This window comes from Seriola aureovittata, chromosome 8, assembly GCF_021018895.1.
Source record: "Seriola aureovittata isolate HTS-2021-v1 ecotype China chromosome 8, ASM2101889v1, whole genome shotgun sequence".
Classification (NCBI taxonomy): domain Eukaryota; kingdom Metazoa; phylum Chordata; class Actinopteri; order Carangiformes; family Carangidae; genus Seriola; species Seriola aureovittata.
The window spans coordinates 24,427,823-24,441,543 of NC_079371.1; positions in this window are offsets into that span (position 1 = coordinate 24,427,823).

The following is a 13,721-nucleotide window of genomic DNA, read 5'->3' on the forward strand; positions in this document are numbered from 1 at the left end:
ATGGATGAATTACTTATCACATAAAATATTCACTGGATGATAATTAGTATTTTTTTCAGTGCTTGTTAATGAAATCAAACACGGGTCAAGTTTGAGATGTAAACTCTTTTCAAACACATTAAGAGCGTTAAGTCGGAAGGGTCAAAGGTTAAATTCCTATACATTTAATGAAGTATAATACATTCATGCAGTGTAATGGAAAAATGAGGGGCACACTTGGTGTAAGCAATTCCCGACGGTCTGCTGTAAATCTAGTCTCAGTACAAGACAGGACCCACGAGCACGCAGTGAAAACAGGCCTGCAGTCTGTCACCGTGAGACCTGCTCTGCAGTTTATGAACGTCTAATGTAAGCAGTAAAAATGGACTCATCATGATGCAGTCACCAAGTTTTTACTGCCGGGGGCTGTAAATATAACACTGGTGGCACTGGTGTAACTCTCCTGAAGCTTTCCCCAGTTTGGAAGCAGAGGTGAGGATGTGACTTCTAGCTCACGCTCAGAAATCAGATCTGTCACTTTGGTCAAAAGGAGAAATACCACAACACAACACAGTGGAGAAATACTCTGTTACAAGTAAATGTCCTGCGGTCTAAGTTGTTCTTCAGTAAAACTACAAAAGTATCAGCAGGGAAATGTACTTAGAGATTGAATCAGTTTCTCATTTCAGAATAAAATACATGATTATAGTTATTTAAGCATTCATGTGTACATCATTTAAATGTGGTAAAGGTAAGGCTAATTTGAATTTCTTAGTAAAACACATTAATTACGCAAAGTAAATAAAATAAATAAATTCAAATAAAAAGCAGCAGTCCTCTTTAGACTGGTGTTATTCTGTATTTACTTGCCAACTAATCCCATGAAAAGAGGAAAACCGACAAAAGTCATTCTTTCCTTCTGAGGAAGAATATTCTAAAATAAATCACAGACAGGAAGTTTTCATTTTATTTTCTAGAACATCTGGCTGTTGTAGTTTAAAAAAAAAAACAACAAAAAAAAAAACAACATTACTCCAAGAGTAAATAGTGTATTTATTTGTTGGGGACTATTTTTAGCTGTGGATTAATATACCTTTAGTGACCTAGTGCAGTGATTCCCTGCCAGGGGTATGTGTACCTCAGGGATTACTTCTGCAGGTGCCAAGTTGGAAAAACTGAGAGAAAAATAAATACACAAATATATCTACACACGGGTGTGAGGCTGATCTTTATAATTTTTTACTGTCACAATAACCAGCTATAATGAGAAGATCAGTTAAATGGACTGTACTTTTATAGGGCTTTTCCAGTTTTATCAATCAATCAAAGCACTTTACACCGCAAGCCACATTCACCCATTCATACAGCGCTTTTCTACCACACACCCACACTCACACCCAGCGGTGCTACATCGGGGGCAATTTAGGGTTCAGTATCCCGCCTAATAAGGCCACTTCGACGTGTGGACAGGAATCGAACCAGCGACCTTCCAGGCGCCTCCTGAGCCACAGCTGATAAGATGGATGGCTTAAGGTCACACGGATAAATGGTTGAAACTATCAGCTTCTGCAATTAGTGATAGTACTAGTAGAAGTGATATTATGAATGATGACTTGACCAAACCTACTGGAATAACAACAGTAATAATAATAATAATAATAATAATAATAATCATTATTGTTAGGACCAAATCTGAACATGACAGTTTCAGGATCAACTGTCTTGTATTTCACATTATTGTAACAGCATTCACACCAATATAAAGTTGAATAAAATCCAGTTTGACATCAATTTAACGGACCACATGGTTGATCTGATGAGTGGTCGAAATAATGAACTACAGTGTGCGTGTTTGTGGTAATGAAGGAACATGACACGCACTACAACAGTGAGGCTCTGCGATGTGTTTGTAGGAGTTTTTGGACAGTGGAGCTTTGTGGCACAGAGGGATATTGAAGCATTTATTGACGATAAGAAAACTATAGAATATCACCAGCCTTATTCTGCGATACGCCCAAATTCATTCATGAAGACGTCAACTTTTTCTGTGAAAAACCTGCTGTTGATAATAGAAGCTTAGTCTTCAATTAATATGATCGATGAAGAGTCATGTTTTGGTTTTATTTAAATAGACCAGTATTAGAATGAATATGTTAACTGACACATTATAATCACTTACTGCTGCTGGATTTCTGTCCGACCAGCAACTATCATTCACCACACACCCCAAGTAAATTAGTCCCTGTTTGTAGAGCTGAGAAGACGAGAGGCAGGGTCCTGAGTCATGAGGATGGAGGATATTGCTGAAGACATTCAGTGTGGAGGTCAACACCAATCACAGGATACGCTCACACTGAGGCCTCACTGCTCACTCCTTATTCATTCTCATTCACGGTGTGTTCTGTGGGCCAGCGTGTGATACCAGTCTGAGCAGGCCACGATTCTCAACTGACCTACATGTGCACGAGAATAAAGCCCAGCATGCCCGTGCAAACCTAACCACGAACAGACGAGTAGTCACGTTTTTGAGTTTGACAGCTATACGAGAGTGGGGGTCTTGATGTAGCGATGGACCTTTAGCAATACCATGACAGAGAAGCTTAAATCTGATGTAACACCACTCAACACCTCCACCACACCGGTCCTCCAGTTTTGCTCACTGCCAGTATGGAGGGAGTCAGAGGTCACAAAATAAATCTTGTGATAGTGTGAAATGATTAACAGAACAGAGAAGAAGAAAAGGAGAGTTATAGTATTGCTTTATTTTACAGCTCCCTGCTTTCCCAATAATTACCTAGCATGCTTACTGGAAAGGACTTTGTATTTTGGGGATAATTATAGGGAAAATGAAAACAGGGTTCAAACAGCTGACAGCAAAATGTAAAGAAAGAATACAATTTTCATGACTATAGATAATATAGTTTCTAACAAATACATGAATATTTATGTGGGTTTAAAGGGATCTCAGTGTTTTCTTTAACCATTGAGATTTAGCAGCTCTGTTAAAGAAATTCTTATGGAAATTGATTACTGCTCTCAGACTGTTCTCACCTAACAACAACAGCTATATTATTTCCCTATACATGTATATGGGGAAAACTCAAGTAAATGAGTGGCTACTGACTATGTCTTATGCAGGGCTTTGTTTCTATTTGTTAAAACCAAATTATATCACTCTTAAGAAATTACAAGAACCATTATTGACAACTTTAATGTTTCTTTTCTTCTATTTGCTCACAACACAAGCAAATACAGAATCACACTGCAAGTAGCACAGGCGACAACAGAAGTGTTTCCAGGGGAAACAAGAAAGAGGTTAACCTGGCTGGGATGCATTTGTTGGTCAATGCTTTGTGACATTTAAAGCTAATAGCATTGAACAAAAGGTGTGTCCTAGCCAGGGTCATCACTTTTACCTCCCTTGGAAACACTCCCATTGTATTATTGTGCTATTTGCAGCGTCTGTGTTGCTTGCAGCATGTTTCTGTATTTGGTTGTATTGTGTGTATTTACAGCGCATGTGTTGTCAAACTGATGATGTTTTCTGAATTTGTTTGTACTTTTCCTATTTGCATGTGTTTTATTAAGTTCCACCATATTAGGGTCTGGTTTAGGGTTAAAAAAAGGACTAGAAATGCAATAGAAACTGAAGAGATATTTTGGTAACATTTTATTAAGCTATTCTATTATTTGCACTCGTGTCAGGTGACTAAAATTAGAAATGTAACACCTGTCTATTTGCTGCATGTAGAGGACAGGCTATGTCACCCACTTCCTAAAAATAAGATCAGCCTTTAGAAGAAGCTCTTAATGTGTTTGAAATGCTTTCCAAATCATTGTGACACATTATTATCAGTTGAAAATAATTTGGGTATCGGTTGTGGGACAAGCCAAATAAAGTGTGACACTTGTTTTGGGTGTAATACTGTAATCCAGGCAGAAGTATTGCACGTTATCAGCTCTGCAGGACAGCTTTAACCCTGATAGTGACACCCTGTTCTGAGCCGAGCGTGCGGCCCATTACTCTCTCAGCCGGCGATGAAAGGAAAATAAATGCTTACAATGCCGACGAGTTTTACATAAATCGGCAATGTTTGATAGCTCATTATTTATTTAGCAGCGTGAGCTGCTCCTCTGTTTATTACAAACAGCTGAGGTGTACAGAGCATGAGAAATATGCAAACACAGAGTCACAGAGAGGCGAATACAGACTGTTTAGTGAGAGAGTGGGAGACAGGAGATGAGCTGCTGGAACTGTAGTAAACTTAAATTACACACAACCAGTGGTTAAAAAAAATCACCCGCTTCCTTCCCCTCCCTTTCTTAGATGTATCCAGTTGTCTGTGGCATCTTTTCAAGGTGCTGTACTCACCGTGTGAGCCTGTCATGGTTCGGCCCAGGGCTCATCTCCTGCGTCCACTGAGACACACAAAGATATGGACAGAGGTTAATTGGGCTCAGATGCACCTCACTATCCTGATGGACTCAGCCTGCTGCTCAGCCAAGCCTTAGTTAAAGCCCCAGTTTCAACACGAAGACACTGAGGCTTTGTTCACATTTGCACTGTGCTCTGATAGTGGGTCACCACATGCAACAAAGCCAATTCTTTTGGTTGTACAATGGGCAACCAAAGGACTTGTGTGTGATTGGCTGACAGGTGTATTAAGACTGGGTGTCAGGACATCACTTTTCTAAATCATTAGACTGCATGTAACCATACCATAGGTAACCATAGCAATAACATTTAAGATGTATAATGCTTTCATCATGGCTAAAGGAATAGTTTGATATTCCAGAAATGTACTCAAGAAGATCAACACTCTCATATCTCAGTCAGTTAAAGGAGCTATTTGTAAGTTTCGCTATTGCTACATAGCCAACGTTCTCCTTAACAGGTGTAACCAGTCTAGAAAAAAACGTTGGAGTTCAGCATCAAATTTCATTCCTTTATTCACCAACAGCTGTCTCCAGCAGTAGAAAGCAACACCAGCAATGTTAACTCTTAATTCTATCACGTTTCCTTGTGCTGAAGTTAGAATGCTAACCAGCTAGCCCGGCCTGTCGTGCACTTCCTGTTAGTGACTCACTGTAGCCTCCAATCTGCCCTGAAGACGCATCGCTGCTCAGAGAACGTATTATAACCTCTTTTTTTTTTATAAAAACAACGATGGCTGAAGCTCTTGTCAAGCAACAATCACCACCACCCTCTCCCGGGAAGACACCATTTACCAACAGAGAAAATGTACTAATAGCTCCTTTAAATATGAAGCTAAAACAAACAGGCAGTTAGATTAACTTGGCATAACTGGGAACATAAGGAAACATATAGTCTGGCTTTGTCAGAAGTTAAGCAGCTCTAAAACCCATTAGTTACAGTTCATGTAAAGACTTAATTTGCGGTGATGGTAGGTCAACTTTGAATTTTGTTTTTGACAGAGCCAAGCTATCTGTTTCCCCCCCGTTTACAGCTTTTTTTTTTTTAATGCTAAGCTAAGCTAAGCTAACTAGCAGCTGGCTGCAGGTTCACATTTAGGGTACAGACATGAGGGTGGTATCAGTCGTCATATCTAACTCTCAACAAGAAACGTTGAACTGTACCTTTAAAACTCTCTCAGGCGAATATATTGTAACCCATCCCTGGGTTAAACTGCTATAGCCTAACTGCACTGTTAAAAAAGGATCATAATTTGAACATAGCTTCTCTTTTTTTCTTGTGGTATAACTGGGACAATAGAGGATGATGTGTCCATTATTTTAGGGTATCAGGACACCTCGTCCTGTATTATCCCATTTAATGAGGGCAGTCCTGCTGTTCTCTTTTAGGCCACTCTGAGACTTGGAAATCCTACTAATAATCTGTTATGGCTGTAAAATAAACCCCTGTGTGACCCCTGCACTCGTCTTGTTTCAGCTTGTCATGTAAAATTAATTCATTTAACCTTCAATCTTTGCAATATGTTGTATATGTGCATAGGCCAATAAACAGAACTACAAATGATTTGGATAAAAACAAGTGAGCCACAGAGGTAGCAGCTCTAAGGATAGAGACAAGGATGAAATCTTATGTTGATCAGAATATTCAAATGCACCAGCTCATCAACAGCATGCAGGTATAATGCGAGTGCAGCCTGAGATACACCGACAGACAAATGGGATCCATCACCCATGAGATGTTTTAAAGAGATTTCAGAAAAGCTAAGAGACATGATGACTGGGAGTGTCAAACGCCTTGTTAGCTGTTCTAAATCACTTAAATGCACATTCCTGTGTAGCCGTCTCAAAAGAGTTTTATGTGAAATTTTGAAATTTTTAATTTTCACATAAATGACATGATGTATGATTCACATGCACTTATATTGGGAGTTTTTATTGCATGAAAAATGCCCAACAACCACATAAAACCAAATGTAAGTTAAATCAACATATATGATTTAACATGTAAAATTGATGTTTTCATATGTGATGTATTTAAAATGTGAATGGGTAAAAATTGCATGTTAAAAGCACGTCTATAAACATCAGCCGTAAATACAGTCTTCATCAGTTCATTGAGTCTCCCAAGAGTTAAGATTACTATAATTGTTATTGGCAGTATGATGAGATTATAACATGTATTACATTGACTACAGCTTAGTGCAATACAGTTAAAAGTATGTGGTCAAATATACAGTAAATGCTCTGATAACAGGAAATACAATGAATATTTAAATGAACTTTTAAATTGCTAAGCAGTGGATTAAGATTCAGCCAATCACAAAAAAGCACCCAGCTATCCGTTATATTAAAACACACACACACACAGTGAGTGACATTGCCACAGACACCTGAGCTGAGTCCATAAAGTCTCAGCCTGGTTTCTTCCTCTATCTTTCCAACATCTTTTTGTCTCTTCTCCTCTCTCTCATTCTCTCCCTGCCACAGTTTCTTTTGATATGCTAAGTAGCTCCCTATTTATAAATCATTGTGAGAAAAAACATAGTAGGTTAGGGGACAAATAACAAATGCCCGATATCTACTGAGGGAGTGAGAGAGAGGGATAAAAAGGAAGAGGAGAGAGAGTTTGAGCGAGGAGCGAGAGGGGGGGATTGTCTGCCTGGTGGCTCCCTACGAGGCATGTTACCCAGGTTGAATAGATGTACATATCATTATCTTTACGCAGTACACGGCAATAATGATATCAGGGTGGAGGAAAAGAAAGGAGCCATTGTGCAGTAAAGCTGTGAGCCAATAAGCGTGGCTTGTAGGCTGAGAGCCAATTCTCTGATTCTGTAGTGTGTACTGACAAGCCAGTTCACTGCAGCATATTGTGGTCAAAATATTATTTTTTTATCTTTTAATTACAAAAAATATATTCAACATTTTAATATTTGATATGGATCATTTTTCATGAAGCAACCGAAATGCATTTTATTGCTTTTGCACAAGGCAGTGTTGAAGCCAGCGCCTCAAGGTGCAATTCCACAAATGGCCACTAGATGCTGACTGAAGAAAGTCTAATTACATTGAAGTGAATAGGAAAAGCCTCAACTTCTCTTTATTAATACAATGTCAAAGAATTGTGGCTAACGTGTGCCTTGATGATGATTTTTAGAATTATTGATCCATTATGAGGATAATCAAGGCTTAAAGAGGGACGTGTTTAGGATACACCTATACCTTGACTGACAGGTGATCAGTCATGGTGGTTTCAGGCTCATCGCATTGCTCAAATTTGAATTTACAGGCTGTTAACTAGATGGCATCAAGCAATATCCAGGCTAATGTTCTGATGTTGCAGTGAAATATGTTTTATCTTACATATTTAGTTAGAAATTGCTTATTGTCCCTTTAGCAATTGCTAACTATCTCCTGAACAACAAAATGAGGAAATAGACAAAAAGCTTGGAGACCTAGTCCGACTAATTAGCCTGTTCGTGGCTTGCAAGCATGTTAGCTGTTAGCGTGTGTTCTACATTAGTTCAACACCTTGCCCTACGCCACCAAGCCTATTTCCTGAAGATGTGGGGACGAATTTAACTGTGCCACCTTCTAGTGTGACCAACAGTGAAAGAAAAGGGAGGTGTGTTGCTGTGCCAACATATGGTGTTCATCAGTTTCCACATTAGAACCCTGTCTTACTCATCACTTTAAATTCACCCATAAACTTCAGCTCATATCTCATGTTTTTCTCCTGTATTTAGAATTGATTTTTCCATTATACTTTAGAGCAATAGCTCTGGTACCAGGAAATCAAATAATAGCTCAATGGGGAAAAAAATATTTACTAATATATAACTGCCAAAATAGTGCACTCAGCAGACACATCTTTCATTTGTTCAAATGCTTTTAACAGACGTTGTTTAAGTTTTCCTGATAAGTGACCTTGTTTGGCCACGTGAAAAATGATCTGTCATCTCTCAGAAGGAAAGGCAGAAGAAGTATGACACTTAACTGCTGCAAAACTTCCTAGGCTAGAAGTCAGGGTAAATGGCTGGGTGTAATAAGAGTGCAAATTGGATGTCAGATATAGCAGCCAACCTTGTTAAACACATCCATATGATTTTTTTTTTTTAAGACAAGACATATCACGAGCGAAATAATCAGTCAAGGTCATGACTGAATATTTCCAACTTGGAACTGCAGTGAACCAATGACCAATCTCAGGGGTTTCATACATCACAAACCCAAGGAACCAATCCTGTCAACTTGTGGGGATGGGGGCAGGGCTAAATAAACCTGAAACCTTGTCAGTACAGAGAAGAAAAATTTGCATTAGCACAACCACTATGTCAGCCACTGCCAGTTACGAGTTACGAGCTAACAAACAATATAAAACAACATAAAACAATTAAAAGATGCCAAATACACTAACCGTTATGATGATGATGCTGATATGTTTGCTAGTCGCCAAACTTGGTCACAACAGGCTCCTCATCTGAGTCTGGGTCTGACTGAAGCCCGAACATGTGGCTGAGTCTCTCTGAAGTTTCCTCTAACACTAACCATCTTGATATGCACTGCTCTTTCACCGGTAACCGAAACCTTGTCAGTACCGAGAGTGAGAGTTGGCATTAGCACAGCCACTAACACTGTGTCAGCCACTGACAGTTAGAAACAACATATCATTCTGATACGTCTTCTACTCGCTGATTTCGGTGCACAACAGTCTCCCCACTCCGCAACAAACTCCTGAGTCTGTGGCTGAGTCTCTCTGATGTTTCTTCCGTTACCATCTTGATACTCTGCTCTTTCACCTGCCAACCTGGTGCAAGCAGCGGTGGTGATCCACAATTTCTCAATGAGGAAGTAAGTGTAGATGTGCTGCCAGCCTCAGTTTTTCAAAAACTTAATATGTGGGAAAACCAAGTCAAACAAAGTTTGAATCATAGCAGAGTATTTTCTTATATATATATATTGTATTACGTTTTTACTAAAAAATGGATAGGAACTTGAAGTGACTTTGGGAAGACAGTGACAAATGATATGACTCTGCAAATAGAAGCACTTAATCAAGTGGTAGCAATCTGCATTCAGTGTTCTCAACCAACATCACTAGTGACAAGAAGGAAAAACAGAGTTTTCATTGTGCAAGAAATCAGACAAACAGTGGTGATTCATAGGTCATGAGTCAGTGTTTTGGTGAGTAACGTAGCAGTGGTGCAGATGTGCGCATATAGTTTAGTGAAAGTAGAATTTCACTGAAGGAAAAGTCATAACAAAACAATTTCATTGCAGTAAAACCAAGCCATGTATTCTGGCAGTTAACTCGGTCGCCCCTGAGGATACAGCAAAGCGGTGTGGAATGGTAATAGAGGAAAAAAAAGAAAGAGCAGGCTATTTGTGTGGGCACTCACTGATCTCAGTAGAAAGGGAAGGTCAGTTTCTTTTCTATTTCATAGATTTCAGAAGTCAATTATTCCAAAAAGAATTGAGATTAGACCACATGAAAGACCTGTGTGTGATTGGGATTTTCTATTACAATGTGTGTACAATATTTCAGCCTGAAAGAGGAAGGTAATCTCTTTGTGGCTAGCATGCTAATACTCTGACAGACCATAGTCTACTTCTTGGATACATAAGCTCAAATTGAATTTCCTTGACATACATTTCAGATTACTTGTTTCAAAGTTTCAGATTTTTCAGTTTTTCCTCAAGCAGACAAAGTGATCAGCTAATATCAAGGCTGTTAAAATGACCCATTTTGGGAGGCTACTGACCTCCTTGTCTACAGTGTTTTCTGCAGTTTATCTTCCACTGCAGGGGCTTCAAATGTTTTGGCAGCACCACACAAGCCTGTGGCGTCAAACTAAATTAGATGTTTTTTCTATTTAGAATCCATCAACTGTTTCTGCAAAAAAATTATTTAGGGATTCAGTTTAATCTTCCTGCAGCTCACTCGTTGGGTCCCAGCCCAGCAAGAGACTGATAAGCACTGGTTTTCGATCTGCACTCCCCAGATATTCTCATAGTTAAAGACCACGAAAAAGATGTTTGTTTTTTATGTTTTTTTTTTTAAATGGGAACCTCCAAGGCGTCGCATTATGTTGTGCATATAATACATTCATTGGCTGCAGTATTCCAGAAATGTATGTTTTGATCATGTCTTTCATTTGATGTTAGCTCAATTTTGTGTAGTCTTTGGATCAATGCTTAGGTTTCTTTGTCTTCATTAATTTATCTTAGGCAAACGCCATCTCTTCTCATGCTTCTACATCTTAAATAAATGCAGATATTACAGCAGAGGCATCAGCATCTTCGAAACAGCTGGAGTTCTTCCAGGTTTTTCTTTAAAAAGGATCATCTATCTGACCCCACAGGCCATCTCATCTCTTTTTTCTCAGGCTGGGGGACACACTATAAGATTATCAGGCCATTTTATATCCTGACATTTGGAAGGGAAATCCTGATCTGAGCATTGGCCGGGGTTGATGGTCTGAAAGGATTATCTGGTGCCGACGTGTGCTGATGTTGGTTACAGATTCGGTCTGAGCAGACTTATCAGAGTTGCACGAAACAAAAAAAAGGAAAAAAAAAAAAAAAAAGAAACCCTGACATCCTCTGAGTCTTGAACATTTCAATTCAGTGCCCAGTGAGGTGACTCTGGTGGTTCAATGTTTCTCGTTAGAGATCACATATTGATTGCTTAAAGTGATCTTTAAAACTCAATGTGAAGGATTGGACAATGTTTGAGAGGTGATTTCTAGTGGGTCACTAAAATGAAGGGATGAAAGCATCATATGGACTGCAGTTTACATTTGGCTTGTCCCATTTTTAAGTGATAAAGTGGTAAATTCGACACATAGGCACTGCTGGGCCTCAATTGTACTCCCTTGCGGATGTGCACATGGACCGCTACGGACACTACAGAAGCGTTGTTCTTCAAATTATACTTCTTTCTAGTCTGCTTGAAGTCCACTTGGAAGTACCCATGTGCAGTTGGTGCCCTTGTAGCATAGTGGCGTTACGTGGACCTGGACGTACTAGATAACTTGTCTGTGCCTAATTTTCTGATATTCAAAGCACAGTACGCTTTTTAGGCCAAGTTACGAAAGACAAAATTTAATCTGCCACCTTGTGACCATGGATAGATATGTGTCTGTGACCATTTTCTAACTCTTAAAGTATAGTAGGTCTGTGTAATTTTGGTGATTTGGTATACATAATTATTAGACCAGACTTTAGGGCTGTACTTTATTATATTGATAATCAAGTTAGTTGTTCAAAGCTTGTTGGTCACAGTATTCACCAGCATTTTGACAGTTAGTCCTGTATAACATCATGAATGATTCCTTGAAGTGCTGCACTCTGTCATTCAAACCATATGCTTTTCTTATTATATGTACGACACTATAGCAGATAGTTTGCCACCCAATACCAAAGTGAATGAGGCTGAAAGTTCTTTTTATAGTTCGGTTATCCACCAAGTCTTGCTTCAATAGTATTGTGGGAAGTTTTGTAGTCCGGCCAACAACATTACTTTCAAGACTTTTAATCGAGTCTAAGTAAAGTGAGTGTAGCGGAGACCATCAGACCACAAGCGCAACGGAACCAAGAAACCAACCAAGCCAACCTCTGGCTGCACGCAAGGATCATCCTCAGCCTTTAAAAGTCTGCTCCATCCACTCCGAAAGTGAGGTTGCTAGATCAGCTGAGCAGCACACTCTCTGACCCTCATTGCTTGGCAACCAATCACCCTTCATGGCCAAAGAGCACAGGACAGATTTTAATATAACTGTGAAGATTACAGTCAGTAAACACTGTTACTTTTGCTTGTGTAAAATTGTGGTCTCAGTGAGGAGAACTTGAGATTTTCCTTCAGGTGACCACTTCATCAAGGCTTAATCAAATAGGCTGGAGTTAGCACTTGTCCCTTGTGTCGCAAATATGCTTAATTTTGACACGTGGATGCGTCATCCAGCCCTCTGTGCTTCCTATTTATTGCATCTAACTGTGTATTATTGCATCTAACTTGCCCATGCCATAAATTATTCTGTATTTCATCTCTGTCTTTAGTTCGGTTAAGCGTTAGTTTGCTGAGTGGTAGAATTCCCACTGGGGGGGAAGTCTTCAGAATCAGCTCTCTCAGTCTGTCTAAAAAAATTTGGAATAAAATATGTTTAATTATAGCAGTGGAAATAAAATTACCCTAAATGTCTCGGTTAAATACAGTGGACTCCCTGGCTCTGCTTCGCTCACTGCCTTCCAACAATGTCCTGAATACCTCAATGAAGTGCTTATAACCTATATTTCTGAGTCAAGTATATCTGTCACACTGTTAATTACCTTATCAGTCTCTCCCTCCTGTCTCCTCTTCCTCCTGTCAGTCCCTTATCCAGCCATGCTTTATTAAAATCAAATTTACACTATCACTAAAAATCCCAGTGTTATAACCGTCTTATTTAAGTACACTGACACCCCTGTTAATCACACTCTGCTCCTCTCTCCATCCACTCCTTTTAAGAGTTCACATTATGCGCGAATCAAATTTCTATCATCCCGGAATGTGTTACGAAACTGCATCTGCCACCTTCATGATCAGCCCCCTCACACTTCTCTCTTAATCTAAACAAGCGCCAGGGTTTCTACAGCAGCAGAAACAATGACGGTGTCTGTTTTATTTGTAAGAAGTAGCACATCACATCAAATATTAACAACATGCCCGCTGGAGACGAGTCCGAGCCGCTTTGTTGTCGCGACTTGACAGAGTGAGTGAGGAAATTGAGTTGGAAGGGCCGGTGTTTTCTGTTAGAAGGGGTGCTTGTAATCAGTGTCTGGGTTCATTAGGGTGAGATGAGCTGGTGATGAATCACCAATCACAAAGAGCCGTAGGGTTGGGTGGGGACATTTAAGCATTTTGATTACATCATCATGGCTACATTCAAGCCCCATATCTAAAGCAGCCCTGATTTACAGAGGAGATTATGTAGGGGATATTGATCAGATGCAGCAGGTTGGCAAAGCTTCATAGGTTAAGAGTGTTAGGTCATGTAAAGTTCATGCTCTTGTTTGTTTGTGGCACATGCACACGTACTGCATATAAACACAGAGGAAATGGCAGAAACCATAAAATCAATTTTGCATTTGAAACTGAACATATGAAATGTAAGTCCTCTGAGGCTCTCTTCTGATTGGCTGACTGTTTTCTGAGTGATCGGATAAAAATATAGCAGATTTCAGGAAAACACTCAGAGAAACCAAATCCTGCAAGGTCGGATGGTGGGTCCAGGTGCATGGGGCTTGGGGCGTGGCTGAGAGCAGCTGAC